We start from the raw sequence: 25,297 nt of genomic DNA on the forward strand, positions 1-25,297 counted from the left end.
AGCAAGGAGAGCTGCTGGTGTCTCTTCACAGTTACAAGGACATAAATGTGTTCTAAACCTAAGCAGGGAGCAGAGGAGTCCCACAGCCAAACAACTGCCCGGTGCTGGGAGCAGGCACTGGGCTTTGCTCTCTGCAGCCCAGCCAGAAACCCTTAAAACGGCCTCCTCTCCCTTTTCATCCCTGATCCACATCTTCTGCCTTCTCACAGTCTCCCCTCCTCCACCCCCCATGCCAAATAAATCTCCTTAGAGTTTAAATAAATGCTGTAGTGTCCTAAAAGTCTTGCAGCCTTGGAGAGAGAGGGAGAAAAAAAAAAAAGAAAAGAAAAGGTATTAAACCTGAAAGAGAAATAGTAGATGTGCATCTTCTTCCCTTTGGTCTCTCTGAAGGCTATTAAGTGATGCAGGGTGACTGTGGACAGGTACATGCAAATAATAGGATCAAGGCAGCAGTACAAAGGTTTGTCTCCCAATCTTAATGCAGGTGTGGGAGACACAAACCAGGTGGCTAAAAGGCTCCTTTGTTTGAAGCTGTCAGGAGGAGAAGCTGATAATCTCATGCCTCATCCCTAAACTCTCTTTCAGCCGTGTCAAGGCATCTCCTCACATCAGGAAGTCTGCAATGACATGGCTATGTGCTAAGCTCAGTTAATGTGGTCCGAGGTTTAAACACTTCAGGTTGAAAGTGGATAATTGGTGGTAGTGGATTTTAAAAGCTCACACAGGTGCCTTTGAAAAGAGGTCAGGAGTCAAGTGCATCTCTCCTATGAGAAATGGTGAGCCTTTCCTAAGGAGATCAAAATTCTTCCACGGAGAGCCCCAGGGCCTTGTAGGAGCTGTTATTAATTTAGTTCTGTATGTTCCAAATAATGGAAAAACGATACCACATGTGTGCAGGCCGAGGAAACGGGGCACGTTCGCTCCGGATAGATAAGCTTTCACCTGGCAATCCTGGATCCTTAATTAAGTAATCCCCTCTCAGCCCGGGCAGGAGCAGCACAGGAGCTGCCGTCAGTGGGGGTCTCCTGAGGCAGAGGAGGCGCTTGGTGCCAAGTGAGGCTTGGGGATGGCACGACTTCAGCTCCAAGGGTGCCCGTGGGGGTGAGGACAGAACCTCAGAAAGCAACTGCCTGGAGGGGCTGGGGGGTCTGCGAAGCCTCTCACTGGTATTTTCCGAGGAATCCGGGCACCCAGGGTGCACCTTTGCCCCCACGGGCTGCTGCAAAGCAAACACCACAATTACCGAAGCAAAGCACACCTTTAAAAGACAACTGCCCGTGTCATTTTCTCAAATTGTGCTTAATTAGCGCAAAGCTGGAGGAAATTAACGTCCAATTATTTTCTTACGGGCGGGTTTTTTTTTCTGGTGTGTCGGCCGCAGGAGACAAACCTGCCCGAACACGCAGCACATGAAAGAGGCTCTGGCCCACGGCAGATCGGGTTGCAAAGGCCCCACACTCACACCCAGCAGAGCCCTGCACCTGCCCAGAGCTGGGGGGAGTTTAACGGGGCCAATAAAGGTGAAAATGGCATCGTTATTACTCGTTATTTGCATTAAAAGTGCAGTTTTCCCTGTGTTTGTGAGTGGTGACTGTTACCAGCTCCTAACTCCGCTGCCAGACTTCACCCATACCCACAGCTCCTTTGATTTGAAGGCCGTATTCTTTGCCTTTTTGGCTTGTGCATCACAAATACACACACAGAAGGCAAGGTGTCAGGTGAGAAAGAGCTTGTTTGAATTATGAGGGAGCACAAGGAATTTGCTCCTTGAAAACACTCAGATGAATTTGTTGATATATTTTGAATGGGACGATGGAGCATTTTTAGCTATCCAGTCCTGCTGGATGCTTTGTGAGCAGGTGCTCATTTAGCCAACAAAGATGTTCAAATAAAATAGCTGTTCCCACCCCTCTTAAATTTTTGTGTCTGGTTGTGGCTGGGGACAATTTGGGAAAGATTACCACTGGTGAAAACATGTTATTTATTTGTTGTTATTATTTTTATTATTTGCTATAAACTTATTTGTGTGACAGTAGCAAGTCAGAGGGTCTGAACAGACAGCAAAAAATATGGTCCCTCCTCCAGAAGCTTTAAATTACCACAATTCCCCATCCCCTGAATGGTGGCTCAGAGCTCATCCATTTCATTTTAATTTTACACAGCATAGTTTGAAACTGAAAACTGGGGGGGGGAAAAAAACCCCAAATGAAGCCTTTACCTTTGCAGCATGGGAATGATGGAAACACTTCTTTTTGATTTAGTTTCTTCCCTGAGAAGCAATTAAATTAATGCTTTAATAGAATGGTTTGGGTTGGAAGAGGCTTTAAAGATCACCTCATTGCAACCCCCTGCCATGGGCAGGGACACCTTCCACAATCCCAGGTTGTTCCAAGTCCCATCCAACCTGGCCTTGGACACTTCCAGGGATCCATGGGCAGCCACAGCTTCTCTGGGCAACCTGTGCCAGGGCCTCATCCCCTCACAGCCAAGAATTCCTTCCCAGTATCCCATCTATCCCTGTCCTCTATCACTATGAAGCCATTCCCCCTTGTCCTGTCACTCCAGGCCTTGTCCAAAGTCCATCCCCAGCTCTCTTTTAAAACAAGTTTCCCTCTTGGCAAAATGATCTTTCCTGAAAGGAACAAGTATCTCATTCAAAGACATTTCCCAAGCTCTGGTTGTAAGGAAGTTAAGAACAGCACTTTCCCTTTTTTTATTGATATTGTTTGTTGGTGAAATGGCTTAATGGCTGCAGGGTCAGTTGACAGATAGGAGGTAACATTGTTCTTCTCCTCCAGCGAATGTAGGGTTTGGCATGACTTCAAAATAACCCTATTGTTTGTCATCTTCTCAGAATACACTATAAAACCCCTGTTAAAAGGAAAGATAACGTTTTCTAAGCATAAGTCAAGTGCCGGGTTGCCTTTTTTTTAAAGCTGCTTGATGAGAATTAATGGTGTTGGATCTCCTGTTTTAAACACATTTGGCCAGGTTTTCTGGAGGCACCTAATTTATCTTGAGGCTCTTTCATCTATTATCTAACTGTGAGCTTGTTCGTAGCTCATCAGCCATCCCCATTTTGACAGGGGGCCTTGTGATGAGCAGCCAACAGCGCGGAGTGTCGGGGCCGTGCGTATCTCTGGCAGGAAGGTGATGGGAAAAGTTTAACCTTCTGCCACTCCTCCCAGCACTCACCAGACCCAAAAATAGAGCCTTAGATCATCGCGTGTCCTGCGAAGCCCTTCGATGTGGTTCCTGCATCCCAGCGTCAAAGCAGATCCGCGCCGGATCAGGTCCATTTAATGGGCAAATCGTATCCTCGGCCCCCTGAGAGAGATTGGAATGTTTGGGGAACTTCCTCCTGTTGAGGAGACAGAGAATTGCTTTGGCCAAGGCACAGACAGCGTCCATGGAGCCATCAGGAAAGACAAAAAAGCAGCAGCAGTTTTGAAAAAAAAAACAACCTTATCTAATAAGGGTGGGAAATAAAGAGCTTATGTAACAGAGCAGTTTTTCCACAGTTTGGACCCCAGCAGGAATTATCTGGTGCATGATTCAGGACCATTGCAGATGTGCAGATTTTGGGCGTGATCTCCGAGCCCATTCTGGAATCAGCCAGAGGAGTTTTGCACAACACGGACGTCGCCTTCCCTTTTTCCTGCTGTCAGCGTCGATGTACGCGAGCGCTCGGAGCAGCAGCCACGGAGCTGCTGGAAAGTTTGTCACCATAACACTGGCTGTTTATGCTTTGTGTGGATGAAAAGAACAGCTTTCTTCAATTAGGCTTTGTGCTTCAGCTGGCAGGCGGGTGCCGATTGTCTGGAGCTTCACCTCCCCGCGCAGCTTCTCCCGGCGAGCCGAGGGATGCCACGCTGGTGATGGGTTCTGCTCACGGTGGGCAAAATGGGACACGTCCAGCTGGCGACAAAAAAACACGTGGATCCAGTTGTATTGACCACTTTGGCCTGCTGGAACTTTCGAGTCACCGAATCACAGAATGGTTTGGGTTGGAAGCGACCTTGAAAGGCCACCTCGTTCCACCCCCTGCGATGAGCAGGGTCTTCTTCAACTAGACCGGGATGCTCAGAGCCCCATCCAACCTGACATTAAATGGGGCATCCACCAGCTCTCTGGGAAACCTCTGCCAGTGCCTCACCACCCTTACAGCAAAAAATTTCTTCCTTATACCTCACCTCTATCGACCCTCTTTTAGTTTGAAACCATCACCCCTTTTTCTCTCCTTTCTTAATGCCTTTCCTCTTTAGTCCCTGCTCCATCCACCTGCAAGCAGTTGACACACTATGGAGAATCCTGCTGGTTCCTAACAAAGTGTTCAACCTCGTTTTAAAGCCCCTGGTGGTGCAGGGCCAGCAGACTCTTTCCATGGACTCCGGCAAGTTTTGAGTAAGTTGCCTGGATACCTGGCTATGCAACAGAGCCCGTGTGACCGGCCGACAGATACCTCTTTAATAAGAAACAGTGCATGGGAAGGGAACTGCTTCGATACCAGTGTGGGTTTATAAGACACTGATTGCTCTGTGTCAGGCAGTTTTGCAGATTGAGGGAATTTGGAGGGGGTTTATGGCTTTTACCGGAAGCCGAGAGCAAAGCCATGGCAAGGAGTCAAAATGCAACACCCATGGCAGCCCTTCACAGGGAAAACTGACTTATAAAATAGGATCTAGAGAATTCTGGGATTTTGCCTTGGAACTCCTTTACAGTGAAATGTGTTTTCTGGGTCAAGCCATGACAGAGAAAAAGTGATGCGGAGACTTCCTGATGAATGAATGAATGATGATTTATAACAATTAAAACCAAAAGTGCATCTTCACACCCAAGCAGGTGCACGTACCATGCCAGTAGCTCTCTGTTATTTGTCACCTCTCCTTTTCTATCTGCATTTTTTACCATAATCACCCTACAAAGGAAGGGATCACAGAGGATGTGGTTCCCTGTTCTGCCTCCTGCCAGGGGCTCAGAGACCTCCAGAGTCACATTGTGACCTCGGGCTGTCACACAGCTGATCATCCTCTGCAGAAGCCAAAGATGGTCGTGGTGGCTGTTTGCATGTGCCAGAGAATCACCCATGGAGAATGGATGAATACTCAAGGAAATGTCACTGTGTGAGTAATCTGGTCTTCCAGGCCAGACTCCTACATGTCCCTGACCCCTTCCTCCAGCACGTGCTGTGTGGGACCACAGAGCTCGGGTGGTAAAACCTCACCTGCTGCACTCACAGCCTCCAACATTAGGATTAAAACCCAGCCTAAGATACATCTCCAGGGGGCATGGTGGGGACTGTGTCCAAATTCAGCTGCTCAGGGGGCCATGTCCTCACCCAGGTGCATCATGACCTGCCAAGCCTGAGCTGAGAGCCCGTGGAAAGACAGGCACGAGGAAAAGCAAGGAGAAATAGGACAGGAAGCCTCACACGGGGGAAATGTCTCAATTAGAGAGAAACTAGGCTGTTTTCTTTCCTGCACATATTCTGTGCTGACTCTCTTAGCAGGGCTCTACCCAGCTCAGAGAGGTGTGGGGTGGGTGAGCAGCGAGTGGTGTTGGTGCATGAAGAGGCAGCAAAATTGTGACTCAGAAGGGAGCACTACTAATTCATGGCTCTTGGAGGTTAATTGTAAGTCATTTCCCTTGGAATAAATACAAGCACCAAATCTGCAAGACCCTGCTCAGCCTCAGAAAAAAAAAAAAACTGGTCTTCATGCTCTGAATTCAGACTCTGATTATTTAATTATTTTCTTTCAGACTCAAAATATATCTTAATAATAATCAAGGCAGAAACAATGGCCCCATTCATGGGTGCACTTGGCTCTCCCTTGTCCTGGGTCCAAATGGGCATTGCTACTGAGAACTGCACTAACCCAAGGCTTGGCAGGCTCAGGTGCAACATCCTTCTCTCCTGGGGATTTCCAGTCTAACCCTGAGCCAGGTAATTGGGCAGCTAAATCCCTTTAAAAGTCTGGGCCTTTTCCTCAGTTCCTCCACTGTAATTCCTCTTCTCACAGGTGGGTTGTGAGATTAAACACATGAAAGACTCGGAGGCACCATGATGAGACCCATCTGACAGAGAGATCAGCAAACCTCCAAATAGTGGAGGGCAGCCGAGCTAGAAAATGCCTTAGATTTTTCTACCCGACAGCAGGATGGCCTTGTGGATAATTGATTTCCCCCTCGGAAGGCTTGAAGTATATTTTTAGGGAATGCAAACATTTTTATTTTCACTGCCTATTTTTCTTTCCTCCTCATAAAAAAAAAAAAAAAAAAAAAGGCTTTTCCTACACAGGGGCTGGCCAGCTGCTCTGAAAATTCAAGGAAAAAAAAGTCTCATTAACTTCCCCAAAAGCCTTAATTGTCCCATTTATTTCAAGGCAGTAGGAAAGCCCATCTTTCAGTGGCTCCCTCGCCCTGCTTACAACTCACCGTAATCCTTTTCATAATCCCCAGGAATGCCGATCGCTCCGGCTGAGTTTGATTCTCCTTGCTGATGAATCGCAGGGTATTTTATATCCTCTTGTCACAAACCCCCTTCTTCTTGCCTTTACTCTTTCAGCAAGGAAAGTCACTTTTATGTTTTATGTTACCCCCACCACCAGCGGCTTTTTTCTCTTAGGTACACAAAAGCAAACGTTCTGGAAGCTCTTTAAAATACCTGAGAAACTGGTAGTAAATGAGCAATTTCCTGTTGTTCTAACCCTTTTTTTCTTTTTCAGCTGAGTAGTTATCTTAGCTTGCTATGTTGAGATAGTCCCGCGATCTTCGGTGTTTGTGTGGATAAACATTATCTCAGCTCATTCCCGAGCTGATCAAACTGATTTTATAAACAGCCTTTCATAGCGGGAAAAAAAGGATTGGTTTGGGGTTTTTTTCTGGTTTTTTTTCTTCTTTTCTTTTTTTTCCAGGAGTCCTCTGGACGGATGCTGGCATGGGGGGGGGGGAAAAAAAACTACTGTATGTGTGTTTGCATTGCAGCAACTGCAAATCTGTCCGTTTCAATCTTTTTCGAGTTAGCACACTGGGCAAACTAGGTGGTTTTGGAATGACCTCATCCCAGGATCTCGGCAGAGAACAGCCTGTGTGTGCACAGCGGAGCCTGGAATGCAAGCGGGACCTCATTCATAAACTTCCTTACCATTTCTTTACACTCAGAGGCAGGAATAGAGAGGAGCCAAGACAAGCAGGAACGGTGTTCCGGAGTGAACCAAATGGGAAAATATATAGATGCGCTTTTTTAGGTTTATTGTGTTATTGAATCGAGATACTTTTCACCATCTGCAGGAGGCTTTTGGTGGTAATACATTTTTCTCTTGGATTAGACCAGAAACTTTATTAAGCTTATTTCTTTTCTTTGTTTTAAAGTTATTTTGGTGACAACACCTCCACTTTCTACCACCTGCCCTGTTTCTCTCAACATACACAGCTTGAAAAATGTGTTATGAGCAGGGGTGGCATGAAAACCATAGCTCAGAGGCCTTAACACAATTACAGAAGGTTTTTAATTAAAACTGTTGAAAAGCAAGGGGAGAAAAGCAATTAATTTTTGCATTTTTGGTGAAGAAAATCACCTGAAGTCTTCGTCATCCTGAAATAGGGAGGTTATTTGCCAGCTGTGAGCAGTAGGTATGGGCACATGAGCTCATCCTGCTGTGCTGGAGTGAGGATGAGACAAACTCAGACTGCAAAGTCCGGCTGGGACACTCCTGGTCTCTCCACCTGGATCCCTGGTGGCATTGGCCAGAGGTCACCAAACAAGGCACCGTCAAATCTGGGGTCCTCAGGCATTTCCCTGGTGAGATACAGTATAATTTAGGCACATTTGGAGCTTCAGCCAGCTGTGAGCCCCACCATGCTAAGCAATAGTTTCGCTGCTTTTAAGTCCTTCTTGTCAGCTTGGCAGCAAAAATTGGGCTGGATGATTATTGCAGTCATTGGAAGGATTTTCTGTGGTCTAATATAAGTGCAACCAAGGAACTCTGGCATGTGCCTCCAGCAACTTGGATTTCCAAGTGGTCTTACTTTTCAAGTGCTGGACACTCCCAGGAGGCACTTAGTTTCCAAGGGAAGATGACAGTGGGTGTATTCAGTCCAACACAGCTGTAGGTACGGTACAAACATGCAATTAGAGACAGTTCCTGCCCTGGAGAGCTTGGAGTCTAAATAGACAAACAGATCATCTCCAGATGGAAGGGGCTTAGGTTGAGTTGGTGGGAGAGCGAGTGAGTGCGTGGCACTGCTGCTGCTGGATGCACACAGATGGTCAGAAGGGAAGGGGAGAGAGAGATAAGTGCCTCAGTTGTTGCATAAAGAGGGGGGAGGTCAGATTTCCTGCAAAGAGCCCGCAGGGGTGGGGTGAATACGTGGTGATTACTGCAGGGCTCGTTATTGCAAAGGATGGGAAGAGCTGGAGGAGGGAGGAGAGGGGAGAAGGAAGGAAGTCCCTTCATAGCAGCTCCCTCTGAAACGCAGGGGAGATGCCAATACGTGGTGGTGAAGAATGGATGTGATTTAACTTTATTAGACACTTGGGAAATTGCTGTGGAAAGGAGGATTGATGGAGAGGGCATGAATTTTGGCCAGCCTGTAAATGAAGAGCGCAGTGGTGAAGAGCTTTTCCACCTCTCACCATCACCAACGTGGAGAGGGGCACTCATGTCTCAAGACCAGTGGGTGGATTGCAGAGGGGGGATCACACAGATGTGTTCATGGAGCAGAAATCCACCAAAGGGAACTACAGGCAGTCATGTCTGGCTCAGAAAGTCCCTGATCCACAAATATTAGGGAGCTGAGTAGGTTCTTAGGGGCCGTCGTATAAATCTCATACCCTTCCACAGGCTTGTAGAGGTTTTGGTCACTTCCAGAGACAGGATACTGGATGAGTGAGACCTCTGGCCTGATCCCCTGGATTGCTCTTGCAGTCCTGCTCCCTGTCATTTGCTCTGCCTTGGTCCCCTCAGCCTCCATTTTGAGGGAATGCAGCTGAAGTGAAGAAACCACCTGGGAAAACTTCTGAGTATTTATTTCATACCACAAGCGCTGTAGGTGGCTGTAAGGTTTGGGAGGATGTAGATGAGAAGGATTTGTAGGGAAGTACTGAATTTCCAGTGGCCAGAACAATAAGGAATAATAAGAGAGAGGCACCTCTCCAAGTAGATGTAGGGCTTCACCGGAGTGGGACAAGGAGCAAAGCATCCACCAGCCATCAAATGCCACATGGATCTGTGCTAATTCCAGGAATTCACCACCAAACATGGGAAAACTACAGTATTTAACTTGGCAAGAGGTGAGCTGATTTAACTGGTATAGCAGAGATGTGGTTGGGCCACATAAATCAGTGGGCCACAAATTACACAGGAAATTTGGGTCCAGGGTTGAGGAAGGTGGGAAGATGAAGGAATTAAACCTGATACCATTTAAATATTGCTTCAGGGTAGAGATGACCTTGCTGTAAATCTTCCTGGGTTTCAAATTCCCTATAAAAAGTGCAGGAATACATGGGCAAGTCACCCTTTTCCAACTGATATCTGGTGACACAAAGAGCAGATTTGGAGCAGGCAGGATGAAAGACATGGGAGTAATCACGGTTGTTTGCATAAAAAAAAAATTATACTGAGGTAGGATGATTTGGATATGATGAATTCATCTAGCCAATCACCTACCCTTTAGCTGGGCTAAATTTCTAGCAGGAATATTAATGGCTTGAGGGTTCTTACAAGTTGCAGCTGCAGCGAGACTCATGAACAGGTTCACTGACAAACTGGCTCAACCCATATTCCATGTCCAGGTACATGTGGAGTGCTCTGTAAGCACTTGGTCAGTACCAGCAAAATTTTTCTCTACTAGAAACAGGAGCTTTACCTATTTCTAAAGTTGGACTCACTGCCTTCAGACTTTGGTAAGTTGAATATTTTAGGCTAAGAAGGAATAATTGTGGTCAACTAAGTCAGATTTTGCAAGGCTGAGGTTGTTTTGCAAAGCAGAGGTCGTAAAAACCAGTAAGGACAGAATGAAGGTGTAAAGTGCCTCCTTTGGAAAGACATTCAGTGTCATTTAAAAAATCTGCATAGCTGAAAATACATCACTCTAGGAAAACGGAAAATATACGCTCCCTGGTTTTATTCAGAAACTTGTTTAGTTGCATTTTACAGCTAATGGATCATCTTGCTTGTTTGTTTCCTTGTTTGCTTTTCTTCTAGTATATTCAACTTTCCATCTAGCCCATAAACCTGTTCCATCCAGTCTAGATTGAATATCCAACTGCCTTGTGATTTGACTGAGTTGAGCTAATTCTCATCAGATGATTTGAAACAACCTGATCCAACTTCTTCAGATACCTTGGCAGTTGCAAACTGATCTCTGCCTACTTGCAACTTGCCTGGGATCACTTCTGATAATTCAGATCGTCTGTGATGCCTCTAGGGACTGATCCAAGTTCTGCTAAACCAGCATAAAGGTTTGCCCTGATCTAACAGGCTTTGGACCAGCCTCTCCAAGACAGCAGGTCATATATCTGACTGAAGGTAAAAGGTTTGGCTAAGCGCCTACAAAATGCATTGTAATACAAGCTGGGGATAATCAGAAGACAAATTTTGTGTATGTGCAAAGTATTAGTGCCCTTAATGATAAAATGCTCATGCCTGACATAATTTTTGGAAGAGACTTGGAAACGGCAGGCTCGGGCTACCTTTCACATGGGAATACCTTGCAGGCAGTAAAAAGCAGATGGAAAAGATCAGCATAAAGGGAATGAAGTGCTCTCCATGCTACAAACCCCAGGATCTGTGGATGTGAACTACTGCCACTTTGGTAATAACTGTCTGCCCCTAAACAGGTATCCTCACAGCACAGGAAAAGCTTTTCCTGAGAGGAGAGGCCTTGCAGTGTGGAGCACATTGAGGTGTCAGCTGGACCCATTCAGGCAGCACGTCTGGGCAATCTGCTGGCCCTCCCTCAGGAGATGCTCCACTCCTCTTCTTCCCTGAAAACCAGCACAATGCCAAGGACCACAGATCCACACGGATCCGTGGAGTTCAGTCATCTGTGCAGCAGGACACAGCAAAGGCAACCTGGTGCCTGGCTGGTGTCCAAGGGGCATCATTCTCCCACCAGCTTTGGCAAGATCATGGGCAGGCACCTGAGCACACGGGGAGAGAAACAGTTTTGGTGTGCCCAGAGCCTGCTCAGCTCTATCACACCACGAGGACTCGGGCCTGGGTGATGCTGCAATGGCAGGATGCACCTTTCCGAGCTGCAGGTCTAAAACCACGGAGTAATTCAGCCAAGAGAGCACCAGGACAGGAGGAGATTTGTGGTGGAACACAGGAAAGGTCTGTCTGCACTGTGGCACTCGGTTCATGCTTTTGGCAGAGCCCTCTCTATCAGCAGCATTTCCTAATCACTAAACAGATGGGCTGAAAAATCACTTTGTGATATAGAATGGGCTGCGAGGAGAAGCATATTCTTAAAGCAAGGTATAGGATGTTCAATCAGAGTTTTTCCAGAGGGTTGTCCTGTCTGGGGCCCAGCTGACCTAGCAAATGGGTCTGTCTCCTTGTTCCTGAAGTTCATGTCTCCTGACAAGCTCACATGTCCATCACAAAATGCCTCAGCCCTCTCCTGCACCCCAGGAGAAGGTGGCAGAGAGTTGGTAATTGTCTCTCACCTGTGGTGTCACCCCCTAGAGATGGGATGTTATGACAGTTGAAGTGGTTCTACACCAGGGTTTTGCCTGTTATTTGATTTTCTTCGTGCACCCAACCAGCACAGACATGTTAAACTGACCTGTTCAATGCACCAGTTCACACTTGGTGGCAGTGCAGGTTTCTGTCCTGTCCAATGTTATGGCACATTCCAGCAGCTCTGGCTAATTCAAGAGCAAAAGAATTAATTACAGCTTTTGTTACTGTTACTGCTTTTGATAGTGATGCCAATTTGAAAATCTTCAGTCCAGTGTGTGCCCAAGGTCGTACTTCCTGAATTTCCCTTTCCCTCCTTAATGGGTTTCTTGTTTCATTCTTTTATTTACTGTGTTCCCAGCTCTCTATTGTGCAAAATGCAGGAAAAAAGAAAAAAAAAGAGAAAAAAACTTAGAGAAACCAAAGAAAGTCTATCTCTGCTCTGCTAAGGAAAAGCAAGGTCCTGAAGGATGTGGTGACTCACCTCGGGTTGCCCCAGGACTTGAGAGCAAAACATCTCAGAACTTCTGCATCCTTAGTCTACAAAGTCCTTTCCCTTAGACCAGTCCTGGAGTGATCTCATCTCCCAGGAATGCAACATCCTTCTTAGGAGCACTGTATGGATAAGTGACTGGGAACACCATGCTTGGGAAAACAAGGAGACCAGGGAGTTCTCAGAAAAGCTGGAACAACTAGTGTTACACAGTGACATTATTCCCCCTTTTAGTCTATTTACAGATTTCTCAAAAAAAAAAAAAAAAAAAAAAAAAAAACAAAAAAAAAACCAAACAAAAAACCAACCCCAAAACAAAACAAAAAAAGCCCCCAAAACAAACAAACAAACAAAAACCCCAAAAAAACTAAAAACCAAACCCCAAAAAGGTCTGATTTCCATATTGGTCCTGCAACTTCTTACTCAATATCGAAGGTTTGTGCTCTTTCTGATCACCCAGGCCTCTCCACCTGCTCCTGCAGGAGCAGCCACACTTGAGGAATAACTATTCTGCCCAGTATTTTTGCCATTCCAAGCCCCATTTAGTGTTGTGTAGGTGCCTGAATGCAACACCATAGCTGTTCCTTGCCTTCTCTTCATCCGTGTAGCATGCAGGATCAGCTGCTGCTTGACTTTATTAGATACACTTTGATCCTCCTTTGAACACCACAAAATCACACTTACTGCATCTCAGGTGACTGTGACAATGATTATAGGGACATTGTCCAAATGCTTCTTAGCTCTGTCAGCCCTGGGCTCGTGACCACTTCCCTGGGGAACCTCTTCCAGTGCCCAACCACCCTCTGGGGGAAGAACCTTTTCCTAATATTTAATATTTTCCTAATATCTGGGTTACCCCCACCCCATCTCCAAGCTGTTTTCTTGGGTCCCTGTAGGCACGTGAGTTCAAGTGATTTTGGGTGGTTCTGGGCCAAAGTGCTTTTGTTCTTCACTGCGTGCAAGGAATCAGGACGCTCAGACTTTGTGTGTTTTCCTTATGGTCAGACTCCTAGAAGCTCTGCCCACCCAGGGAATGTGGCCTTTACGTGCCAATCTTCTGCAAAGGGAAACATCCTGCCAGTAAAAATGCGGCAGAAGAATCCATTGTTGGTACAGCCCAGCTCTCCTGCTTGTCTGGGAGCACTGGAGACCTGAGTGGAGTCTTGCACCTTGAGAGAACACACACAGCACTAAATCACCTCCTCTACAAGGACGCACGGGGCAGACACTGTGGGCTTAAGAAGGGAGTACAAAAGATTTATGAAGTACATCAGTAAAGCCTGAGCTCGGGCTGACCTTATCAATAATCAAACTCGCTGCCTGCAGACTCTGATCCCCACCTCACCTTCCACTGTGGTATTTCCAAAGCTTTGGAAATCCCAGTCCTGAGGAAGACACATAGGAATACTCAAACTTCAGGGGTGTGGGATGATAGAACGAGGGGCTTTGACTGCCAGAGGGCAGGGTAAGATGAAATATTAGGATGAGATTATTGACTGTGAGGGTGGTGAGGCCCTGGAACAGGTTGCCCAGAGAAGCTGTGGCTGCCCCTGGATCCCTGGAAGTGTTCAAGGGCAGGTTGGATGGGGCTTGGAGCAACCTGGTCTAGTGGAAGGTGTTCAAGTTGGAGCAAGATGATCTTTAAGGTCCCTTCCAACCCACACCATTCTATGTACCTTCCATCAGTGCTTCGTGTTGCAGCTCCTCTTGTTTGCTGAAGATCTTCTGGATAGCACACACTGACCCTCAGCTCCTGGCTGGCAGCTTTTTCTTCCTGACATCAAGGAAACAATTTGAATTCTTCCTAATTTCTGATTTCTGGAATAAGAATCCTGAAGTTTTATTGAGCTGTTGTGCTGATAGTTAACACGTGTGAGGTACTCACATGTTAGGATTGTGGGTCAGGAAAGCATCTTGACTGGGAAGAGAAACATCCTCAGATTTTGAAGTATTGTTAGTGTAAATACACACAATAAAGTGAAGAGGTCAGCAAAACCCACATGACAAACATCCAATAAATATTGGTGAACAGCAGAAATAGAAACCAATTCAGAGGCAAGCAGACAGCTCAAAGTCATGAGCCGAGATAAACCCAACGCAGAAGTTGACCTGCCTTGATCACAACCCAAGGAAGACTTTTATCAGATGTGTTTAAACAAATCCTTTTTGCAAGTTCTGACTTTTGTCAAGGGAAAAATATATTTTGCCCCTGAAAGAAAAATCTTACAGTTCCTTCTGAACTCACCAGTAAATCAAGAAAAGCCAGAGATCTCAGCTTGGCAGCTGCTGGTCTTCATTCTTTTTGCTCAGCTGGAAGGGGGTCTAAGCTTTTGGGGGGCCTGTGTTTGTGCAAAGCAGCAGGACCAGAGCTGCACATGGGCCATACAATGCAGGGGCACCGGAGGAGGCAGGTTGGCATTTACCAAGGTCCCAAAGTGGGTGACATACCCAGGAGCCTCTCTCCTCATGCAGGATGTCATCTCTACCCATGGTCCCTCTGACCCACAAGCCAAGGACTAACCTTGCTCAGCAGCAGATTTCAATGTATTCTGATATAAAATCTGCCCCAGGGTAGACTGTGACACCCTCAGACGCTGCCATGGAGCCAGACCAGTTGTAGAGCAAGCTCCATGCCAGAACAGAAGTTCTCTCAATGCAAGAAGTCAGTCAAGTCACAGAACCTAAAATCAAACCACCCTGTTACTTCTTGTCTTCCACTGTGGAGACTGACTCAGCGGAGTCAACGAGTGTGGAATGGAAGGTAATCATCTTTGCAGGTGGAATGAGTTTCCCCAGGCAGCAGAGCTGGTGTCTGCAAAAAGGTTTTCAGATACAGTCACATGAGTCACCTGTGTCACTTCTGGCCTGTATCAAGAATATTGTGACCGGCAGGATCAGAGCAGTGACTGGAAAGGCCTCACCCTGAATCCTGTGTCTGGTTCTGGGCCCTTAATGACAAGAAAGATGTCGAGGTGCTGGAGCAAATCCAGAGAAGGGAATGGAGCTGGGGAAGGGTCTGGAGCACCAAGAGTGGCTGAGGGAGCTGGGAGACCTCAGTCTGGAGAAAAGGAGGCTCAGGGGGGACCTTCTGGCTCTGCAACTCCCTGACAGGAGGGGGGAGCCGGGGGAGTATTGGGGTATTGCTCCCAGGGAACAAGGGACAGGACAAGAAGAAAAAGCCTCAAGTTGCAACCAGAGTTGGACATTAGGAAGAATTTCTTCACAGAAAAGGTTGTTAAATTTTGGAAGGGGCTGTGCAGGGCAGTGGTGGAGTCCCCATCCCTGGAGGTGTCCAAGGAACGACTGGATGTGGCACTCAGTGCTCTGGGCTGGGTGACAAGGTACAGGTTGGACTCAATGGTCTTGGAGATCTTTTCCAACCTCCATGATTCTGTGATTCTACGAAATAACCACCATTGAAACACAGAAGTGGAAGAGCAACAGCACGGCCCTGCCTTGTATCAGCACAAAGTCACCACTGTGGTCACAACCACGCACCCTGACCTCAGGTGGGCGAGGGCCACATCCATCCCACCCCCTGCCATTTGGCACTAATACTCTTCCCTCTTGGGCAGGGTTGCATCTTTCCAAGACTATCCCAGGCTCCTGTTTGCCCACCCCATGGCTCATCCCCAGCAGGGCACATTCAGACTGCGAAAGGATCCTCTGCAGGGTGTGATTTTATGAGGGTCAGGCGCTACCCTCGAGCAAACTTCCGCTGCCTCCGTCTGAAGTTCACAGCTATAAATAGGGTCTTTCATAAGGCAGTGCCTGCAGAAGTCCTGGCACAAACAGCGTGTAACACTCTGAATGAGCAGGGTTTGATGGGAAGAGCCCGCTGCCCGCCTGCCTTGGCAAACTCCACAGCCCTGTTTGGGTTTGAACACTCAGATATCCAGCAGAATGAGCTGTTACCCTGGCTGAGGCCATTCCAGCTTATTTCATAAGTGACTTAGACAGATGTTTTAAGGATTTATGTAAGGTTGGCTGAAGTCAAACACAGGTGTAAGAGATGAAAGGGGAATGGGAAAAATGCACCGTGATGATCATTTTTCCATTTCTCTATTTTTTTTTCCCCTGGCTGTTGATTCTAGTGCCCTTTCCATGCAATGTCTGTGCTGTGAGTCACGGAGGAAAAAAAAAAAAGGCAAAACTATTTTTATTTACTACCAGTAAGGAATGAGGTTTTACACAAAGCTGAGCTGTAGCTGTGCTCTCTTCTCCTGTTTCAGCCTTCCAGATTATTTTTGCTACAGCTGCTTTTTGCTCACAAGATGTGCTGAGCAGACATTGCCACTCTGAGGAAGGGGAGAAAATTAAAGATGTAGAAACTCACTGCAGCCTGCACGTTATTTGCCTTTCCCAGGATGTAGCACATGAGCCTCATGCCTGCCTGTGCCAGCCTGGCTTCTGGATATTTCCAGTGGTTATGGAATAAGCCTTCACATCTTTTTGTGCGGTTCTGGTGCTCACCAAGGTGGGTCGACACAAAGCAACCATGTTGTGGTTCTTCAAGAGTCTTCACCCATCACTTCTAACCTTCCCCAGAATTTTGCCTGTGCAGAGAAAGTACCACCTCAACCAGGTTTTCTGTCCCAACACAATTTGGGAACAATTTGCACCCACCAAGGGAAGTTTGGTGCAGAGGGATAGAGAGGAAAAAGCTTTTAGAGCCCTGGGGTAGACTGGAGTGGGTGTCTTGGAGCATCCCTCTCCAAGGCAACGTGTATCCCTGTGCTGCTGGCACCTGAGCAGGGCTTGTAGGATAAACACAGCCCAGCCCACTGCTTTTCCAAACAATGTGGAGTATCTCATCCCAGCCTGCTCATGGGCTCTCTGTTGACTCTAAAGGTACCTTGGGATTAGGCCTTAAAATAGCACCCACAAATACCCTGCAGGCATCTGTGATCCCATCCAAAAAACAATTACTCCCTCCCAGCTTTCCAGGTGCACAAGTCAGTGATCCTTGGCGTGCTTTGGGCACACCTTGGGCACAGTTCAGGTCTGGAGCCCTGAAGTAGTGATGGGTATTTCTAGGGTTGTGTCTCATCTATCAAACCATACCCAGAAGGCAAAGGCATCCCTGGAATACCCCGGGGGAGAGAGGAGGGTGAACCATTGGCCTGTGTTATTTGGGAGCATCAAAAGGGTGTCTTTAGCCCTGGATGACCGAGGGACAGTGTCTGCCATGTTCCAACCCCCATTTACGTATTGCCTCTTGGTGTTTTGCATTCTGCCCTTCACATAAAAATCTGATGATGCAAAACTCAAGGAGGGAGTTGGAGAGAACATTGGTCCTGGAAACGCTTGAAGGAGAAGCGAGGGGGAAGAAAGCACAGCCTGTGGGCAAATCCGCAGGAGCCATTCCCCCTCGTTAATTATGGAGCCCGAAACCCACAGGTAAAGGCAGAGCATCCCCATCCATCACTGCTGGCAGGGAGGGACGCGAGGCACCGGCTCACGCAGCCCGTTGAAGGTCACCGGCGGAGGCGGCGGCAGCGCCAGGAGCTGAGCTCACATCTCCCGGCTCCCCAGCCAGTCCCTGACCCACAGGGCCATTTTTTCCTCTCCGTTCTGCCTCATTAGCACCAGTAAGCACTTCTGTCATCAGGGACACGCACACTCTGGTGGGGAGTGTAACAGAAATGCCTATTAATACATGAAATAATACTTTCCAGTTTTCAAGGCTCTTCTGTGGCGGCCGCTCAGCAGCCCTGGCTGAGTCAGGCTCTTTTATTTACACCCTCAGCCCTGCCAAACCTGTTGTTTGCCATGGCCTGGGCTTGTCCAGGGACATACCCGGCTGCTGAAGGATTGCCTGGAGCTGGCCGTGCGTGGAGCCCCGGATGGGGACCCGGGAGACAGAGATGCCGGCGGTGGAGCAGGCATGGAAGGAATAGCGGGAAAGGGGCCCAGGGCTGGGCTGTTCGCATGGGGGGAGAGGGGCAGCTTCATAACAAATGTTTTGTATTAGCCCTGGGAGTCTCCAGCCCCAAGCTGGGGATCCATCTGCAGGCACAGAGCTGGGCCGGGCGCTCGCCCGGCGCGTCCCGGAGTTATTGCTTCATTCTCCTCGCAACAATGTCACACAACGGGATGTGTTTTATGGGGACATTAATCCACACAGCAATGGCCCTACTGCATCTCGCCACCCGAGGTGTGTATTAGCTGCCTCTATAACATATACCCCAGTGGGTTTTATTGCTGTTGCAGCACAAATCCCGGGGTTTAGAGCCTTTTAAAACTCTTCTGTTAAGATCTGCTCTGCCAGGTCCCACTCCAGAGGATGGTGGAAAAAAACCAAACCTCTTCACTCTTATCCCATCTCTCAGTTGAGAGTCAGCTGGGGCTTTGGAGACATCAGAGCTGTTCTCCTGTATTTCCCATAAGAAAGCAAGGATGACAAAGGGATTTGGTATGTTCTTCCTTCTTTTCTATTCATGCTACAGCTATTCAGACACTCAGTGCAATGAGTTTATCTTGCTGGCCAGGACTCCCAGTGTCACATCTAAGACCTCCCTGCCACCAAGACCTGAGCTACCATCACTTTTTGCATCCCTGAGAGTCAGCTGGGAGCTGCCCCCCCCTGTATCTCTAGTCCTTGCTGAATCTATTCCTACAAGGGATAGAAAGGGAGAGAAAGAATGCTCTGCTCTTGTGAGGTATTTGTATTGTCAAGGCAGAAAAGAAAAGGAAAAACCCCAAAGCAAGTGTTCTGGCTGAACAGTCCACCTGAGATCTGCCTCCCCAGCCTGTTTCATTTCCTATTCACCAAACTCTCTCCATCCACTAAGTGAGGACCAGACAGGCTCCAGTGTTTGCTATCCAAGGACCTCATTTTCCCCTTCCCTGTCCAGATATCTCCTTTTGGGAAGGGGACACACTGTGGCCATAGGAGATGGTGTTTCAGCTGCCTCACACTCTTCCCATGCTTGCCCTGCACACCCATGCCCATCCCCTGCTTTCTGAAGGAACAACCCAAAGCATTCCCTCACACCAGAGACCTCTCCACGGAAAAGTAAATTTCCTTGCCGAGGACCAAATTGCATTAACTCCTTAATCCTGCACATCTTGACCCAGCTGCCACTCTTGAAAAGCTCCCCACTTAGCATTCAACAGGAATGTCAGCAACTTGGATGCTTAATGAAACCAGGGAAGGGCTTGTCACGCTAACAAGGCCAATGGCTAAATGCTCTGTCCCTCTGCGCTCCAGGGAATGCTGCCCTCTCCCTGCACTGGGGGCAACAGTGGCATAAGCCAAGGGATAATTTGTAAATACAGAGGAAAGACTTGGTGTTAGAGAGGTGAGTTTGCAGGATTTGTTGATGTCCCATCCCTGGAAGTGTTCAAGGCCAGATTGGACAGGGCTTGGAGCAACCTGGTCTAGTGGAAGGTGTCCCTGCTCATCACAGAGGGGTGAAACTATGTGGCCTTTAAGGTCCCTTCCAAACCCAAACCATTCTGTGATTCAATGATTTGACCACTCTGGACTTCCCAGATGGTCAGCACAGACTTTTGGGATCGTGCCATCACACAATAACAACAGCAGTAATGGAGATGATAACAGTTTGCTTTGAGTCCTCTGTGACAAACACTGGCATTAATTCTTGGCAATTCTTTGTCACACTGCAGGAAAGCTTTAAGAAACAAAATGGTCACCCATTAAACAAATCACCTGGTGATCCTGACAGCAGAGCCTTCTTCCTGGGACAGGCATTAACTCTTATCCCAATATTTACCTTTAGGCTGGTGGCCACTCGGCTCAGAGAGGCCAACTCAAATTTTCAGAAAACCATGAATTTTAGGACTATGTTTTTCATGTTTATGAGAACACCACGGCCCCAGATTAAATGTCTGTTGGGCAGTGTCCACAGGGCCATATGGTTTTCTCCATTGGACTTCCCATCCTGGAAGGACTGGGATTTGGTGACCACACATGGGGTCTCCAGTAGTTTTGGGAAGGTGACCAGCCCAGATGGGGGGTTATGTTTTGTACCACCATCCCCAGTACCGGTGACTACTGCTAAAGTGGTGGCAAGAGATCTCAAAAAAGGGACATTCTGGAGTAGGAACAAGAGGCAAGACAAACTCACCAGCTCCAGCTTGTATGGCTGACTGAGGAAAACAGAACTTCCACTGGCATTTTATTTGAGATATTAATACAAACACTTCTTCTCTACACAAACACACTGGGTTTGCAAAAATTGGTTCATGAGGAGCTTTCCTGAGCATGGAATCTGGATTCAGCCAAACATTCCCTCTCTGCCGTTCCCCCACCAGTTTTAAGAGATGTTGTTTGAGGATCCCATCGCACAGAGAGAATGTGAAACACATCTGATGTCTGAAAGCTTTTGTCAGGGTTTCCTCCAGATGCCAGTAAGCCTGGGTCTGTATTTAACTCTTATTTAACAATACTCCTGTGGAGATGAGCAGCACAGATCTTTTCCCATCCATTCTTGAAGGAGGTGTAATTGCCAGCGTCATGGAGAGATGTCCCACCAGCTTATGAGTACATGCTACAGAGGGAACCTCAGTACAATAGCATTCAAGGAATGAGAACATTTCTCCCACTGCTGCCCCTTGGGATGCAGAGGAGTCACCATACAAAATGCAATTCTTTTCTGGCTGGAAAAAACAAAACCCTGAGCAACTGCAAGACAATAGATGGGCCCCATTGTCTCTCCTCGCTTTCAGGAGACATGTGTGGCAGATATGTGAGGCTTTTCTTGCTGCACACTGAACTGGCAGTGGCACAGAGAGCTGGATTCTCCTCTGCTTCATGTCCAAGTACAATTTTGGAAGCTGAAATCTCCCTTTAGCTGTGAACAATTAGTGAAGGCCACCTTGCTGTGCTGCTGGGTTAATGGAGATGTGTGTGCTTATCTGTTTTGGTTATCAGGGTTAGAGTTCTTCTCCCTCATGGAAAACTCATTGACAAAGCAGAAAGGAAATGAAGCTGCTGTTGAATGATGAAGCTTTGCATGTTTAGTGGCGGGTTTGGCAGTGCTGAGCTGATGGTTGGACTCGGTGATCTTCGGGGCCTTTTCCAACCTTAACAATTCCATGATTCTGTGCTTCCCACTGTTTTAGTTTTGGTCACTGGCCTTGCACAACGACTGGGAAGATGACACTGTCCTGGCATCCAAATAGTCTCACATGAGCCATCTCACATGCATCCCACCCTCAAATGGCCACAACCATCCACTCTGCCCTTCAGTATTTTGCCAAGTTTTCTTAATACAGGCCAGAAAAACTGAAGAGAAAAATAGCTCCCAAGAGCTTAATCCTGCTCAGCAAGTGTGTCTCTGGTTTCTAAAGTAAAGAAAACATCCAAGAAGCAGGATAAAATCAGGAGAGTTGCTTCCAAATTCCGGACAAGAAGAAACTTTAGGCTTTGAGGTATGAAAAAACCTGTTCCAGTATATTTAACAAGGAGCAGGCTTGTAGAAGACCACCAGCACCAGGGTTGCAAGACTGAGAGTTGGGTTATCTTTTCAAAAACCTTTTTCATCTGAGCTTTTCAGTGTTCAACACTGAGGACTTTTCAGTTCTATTGGTCACCTTGAATAAATCCTTCTCCAGGCCTTGAACAGTGGGAGAAAAAAAGATGAATCTGAATTAAGGAGACTTCTAACCTTTCATTACAGGGGAAAGGTCCCATCTTCACCCTCACAGAGCAAATAGTGTCAGACCAGTGACCACCTACTCACCCCACTGGGAATTGGAGAAAGGAAGGTCACATGAGAGATGTGTTTTTGGAGCACCTTCAGGCCTGGTGGTGGTGGGGTGTAATGAGACCCTAAACCAAGCAGAATCTAAATCTTTGCAAGACAAAGAGAAGATTTTCCCAACCCCTGAGGCTTTCAGCATTTTCCAGCATGGCCCAGAACCAAGGCCATCCCAACACATCATCAAAGACCTTTGGTGCAAGAAGCACCACGAGGGTGGAGTCACCTTTGCTCTATTATTGGCAGGTTTCTACCTCTTGCCAAAGCCTGGCTTGGTACCAGGGAGTTGAGCCCAAGGATACTTTGCTCCAGGGCTGGTTGTGACTGAAGCTGCATCTCAAACCACACGAGTTGGAGCCCAGCATCATTCAAAGCCCAGGTTTGGCTGGGCTGTGCTTCAAGAGCAAAAGTCACTGCTCCTTGTTGTGCCTCCTGCAGAACGTGGCTGCTCGTGCAGTGCATGGGATCCACGGGATGTAGAGGTGGATTTGTCTGTGGAGGAAGGACTGTGTAGTTTTTGTTTAGTCTAGTTATAAATGCCATACGTTATATATCCTTCACCATTTCCTCGTAAGACTGCTTCTCTAATGGATATCTGCACCAGGAAACTCTTGTGGCCAGACAGCCAAAATTTTACCTTCTTCACTTTCAGCCCTTCCTTATAATGCTGTAATTCCTCAGGATTTATGTCATTCCAATATTTGTTTCATTCTCCCCCAGTTGCTGCTGGCCAAACCAGTGATATTTCATTTATTTTAATCTTTCTTCCAGAAATTCCATTTTTCCAAGCTGAACCTTGGTGCCTTTTTTTTTTCCCCCCGATGTTCATCTCATTTGCCAAGGAAAGGCTAAGGCACTGTTGCATTATATCCAAAGTGAAAATTCTTTTATTGGTGTGGGGCACTGGGCCTAAAAGAAGAACTTGTCTTAAGCAGAGCTGAACAACCACCTTGCCTTTTAACTTTGATAAACGTGACATAATAACTGAAACTGCTGGATCTGTCTAGTTTCTAAAAAAGAAAAAAGAACTAAATTGAGAGTTTTGGGTTTTTTGGTATTGCAGAAACTACTTGTGTATAAGCACCAGCAGACAAATTACTATTTTGTGTGGAACAACTAGAAGGTCTTTTTTTTTTTCTCAGGAACACATAGATCAGTTACATGTATTCTCTACTCATTGCCATTTATAATTTTGTGTATAAGGAATTTAAGCTTTGAGTTGTGCTGCCCTGTGTGGAGGGAAACACTTGGCTGAATAAATCTGAGAAACTGTTACATCAGACCCACAGCAGGCAATTACTAAATATTGAGGGAAATTGCTTCATACATCAGTTGATACATCATGTTATAATTATTCTAACATTAAAGGGAGAAAGATCAGTTTGGATAGGTGTGCAGCCACACTAATAAATTATTTTTGGGTGCTTCCTACTCCATTTTCTTAGGGGATAAGATTCCTCCTTGAATTTTGCTTAAAAATTGGTCAACAGATCTATGCTTGCAAAATATTTGACCAGTGAAAGAGAAGAGGAAAGTCAAGTGCTGGTTATGCTCTTTAGGATTTTTAAAAATCACCAAGTTACTTAGAGAATTAGAAGATATAAAGAGTTTGCAAACATCTCCATAAAATTGTGATTTTCTTTGTATGGCTAATTTTGCTCACTGGGAACTGAATTTGCTGTAAGATATATTTTTTTTCTCTAAGCAGAATGTTCTAATCTAGTCTTGACAATGTTGGGGAAAAAACAAAGCAGGTAAGACAGCATAATATAGGTCTGTTTTAAGCCACAAAAAATATGTTTTCTAACCTGTTTTTAAAACGGATTTTACTTTTTTTGAGGAATATTACAACTCGCTTTTTTTTTTTTTTTGTCAGAAAGAGAGATCAGTCAGGAAATCTCACATCATGTTTTTGAGAAGCAGGACCAGCTTTCCTGGACAGACACTCCTCAGAAAACTGTACTGACAAGAAAGGACAGTTAATACCATTGCATTGCAATAAAATGAATTAAATGCATTTATCCTTTCTCCTGTAAATAAGAAGTTGTGACTTTTTGGAATAGTTTAATTACACCAAGGTGAATATACTTGTTAAGGAGGAGGAACTGATTATTCCACAACAGGCAAAGGAGATGCCTTGCCAGAGAGGTTCCCGGTTCCTGGCACTCTGGTGCAGCATAACCGGGGTGGAGGTGTGATAAGGGACCTCAGAATTTCCCCTGGTGGTGGCTCAGGGTGGGAGATGTGTGCACAGCTCCTGAGCACTGCTTTCCATGTCTGCCCAGAGCCGTGTCTCTGATTTTCCATCTCTTTCACCCTTGGGAATGGAGCCATTTATCCTCTTGCTGCAGAAGGCTCCACAGCCCTTTCCTCCAGAGGAAGGAGCCCAACACACAGCCCCTGCCCAGCCCTTGCAAACTTCCCCTGGCCCCTTATCCCAGACCACAGTTTCCCCCCTCATCTTCCTGGCCCTCCCCACAGCCCTGTTCCCTTTCATCTCCCGTTTCTCCTCCCTCATGGGCTACCTTTGATTTTCAAACGCTCATATTCCAGTCCCTCCTTCTCTGGTGGAAACTTTAACAAATGCACCAACATCTGCTATAGTTAGTCATCACACTTAATGTACAGGATATTCCAGCTGGCTCCACTCTCCTTTTATTATGTATTGGAAAGAGGTTTCATCTGTGCTCCTCTGGCTTGGCCAGACACACGCCCAGACTCACCTCCACGTGGTGTGGACACAGCTGGGGTTCCACGGGGTGTCCCTTGGCCACCTGCCCACGGCATCCCCCAGTCCAGCACCCCAAGGTGGGACATGTTTGGGTTGTAGGGTCCTTCTCTGAGGAGATGTGACGTCCCATGAAGGCAGCCTGAGCTTGAGCAGCTGGTGGGTAGAGAGACACCCACTGCTCAAGCAATTCCTGACAGCTGGAGAGATGATCCCGTGCCCTTGCTACCTTCAGCATAGCTCCAAATCACCAGCCTGCATGGCAAGGCCTCCTGGTTTGTGCTTGGGTGTGGAAGCATGTGATGCCTGCAGGGTCTCCAAGAAAACCATTAAAAGATCGTTTTTGCAGGAAATCAGTCCCTTTCCAAACCCGAGGGCAGAGTGACCATCCTTGACCCAGGGAAGGTGCTCAGCTCCTTGGCAGGAGGGACCTGAAATGGTAGAAACCCAAGCCCAAACCCTTCACCTCATGGAAAACATGAGCCAGAATGACCTCAGACACCATCACAAGGGCTTCCTCCACAGCAGACTGAAAACACAAAGGCTGCACAACTGCACTGTTTGAAGCTGGAGGTGTCTGGAGCATCAGGCAGGTGAGGGAAGCCAGGAGGAGACGGCACTGGGAAGAGTTCTGGGGGGGAGGAAAGCCAGCCCCAAGGAATAA

The 25,297-nt window shown here is 47.0% G+C and overlaps 1 long non-coding RNA gene across 1 annotated transcript; it reads left to right on the forward strand.

The window, feature by feature from the left end:
- Positions 1 to 8,982: 8,982 nt before the first annotated feature.
- Positions 8,983 to 23,882, forward strand: LOC113977666. The gene is made up of 3 exons (XR_003537386.1): positions 8,983 to 9,292; positions 23,614 to 23,659; positions 23,782 to 23,882. It is a non-coding gene; the product is annotated as an uncharacterized LOC113977666 (long non-coding RNA).
- Positions 23,883 to 25,297: the final 1,415 nt, after the last annotated feature.

The sequence above is a fragment of the Neopelma chrysocephalum genome, unplaced genomic scaffold (assembly GCF_003984885.1).
Source record: "Neopelma chrysocephalum unplaced genomic scaffold, ASM398488v2 Primary Assembly neopelma1_253, whole genome shotgun sequence".
Lineage (NCBI taxonomy): Eukaryota > Metazoa > Chordata > Aves > Passeriformes > Pipridae > Neopelma > Neopelma chrysocephalum.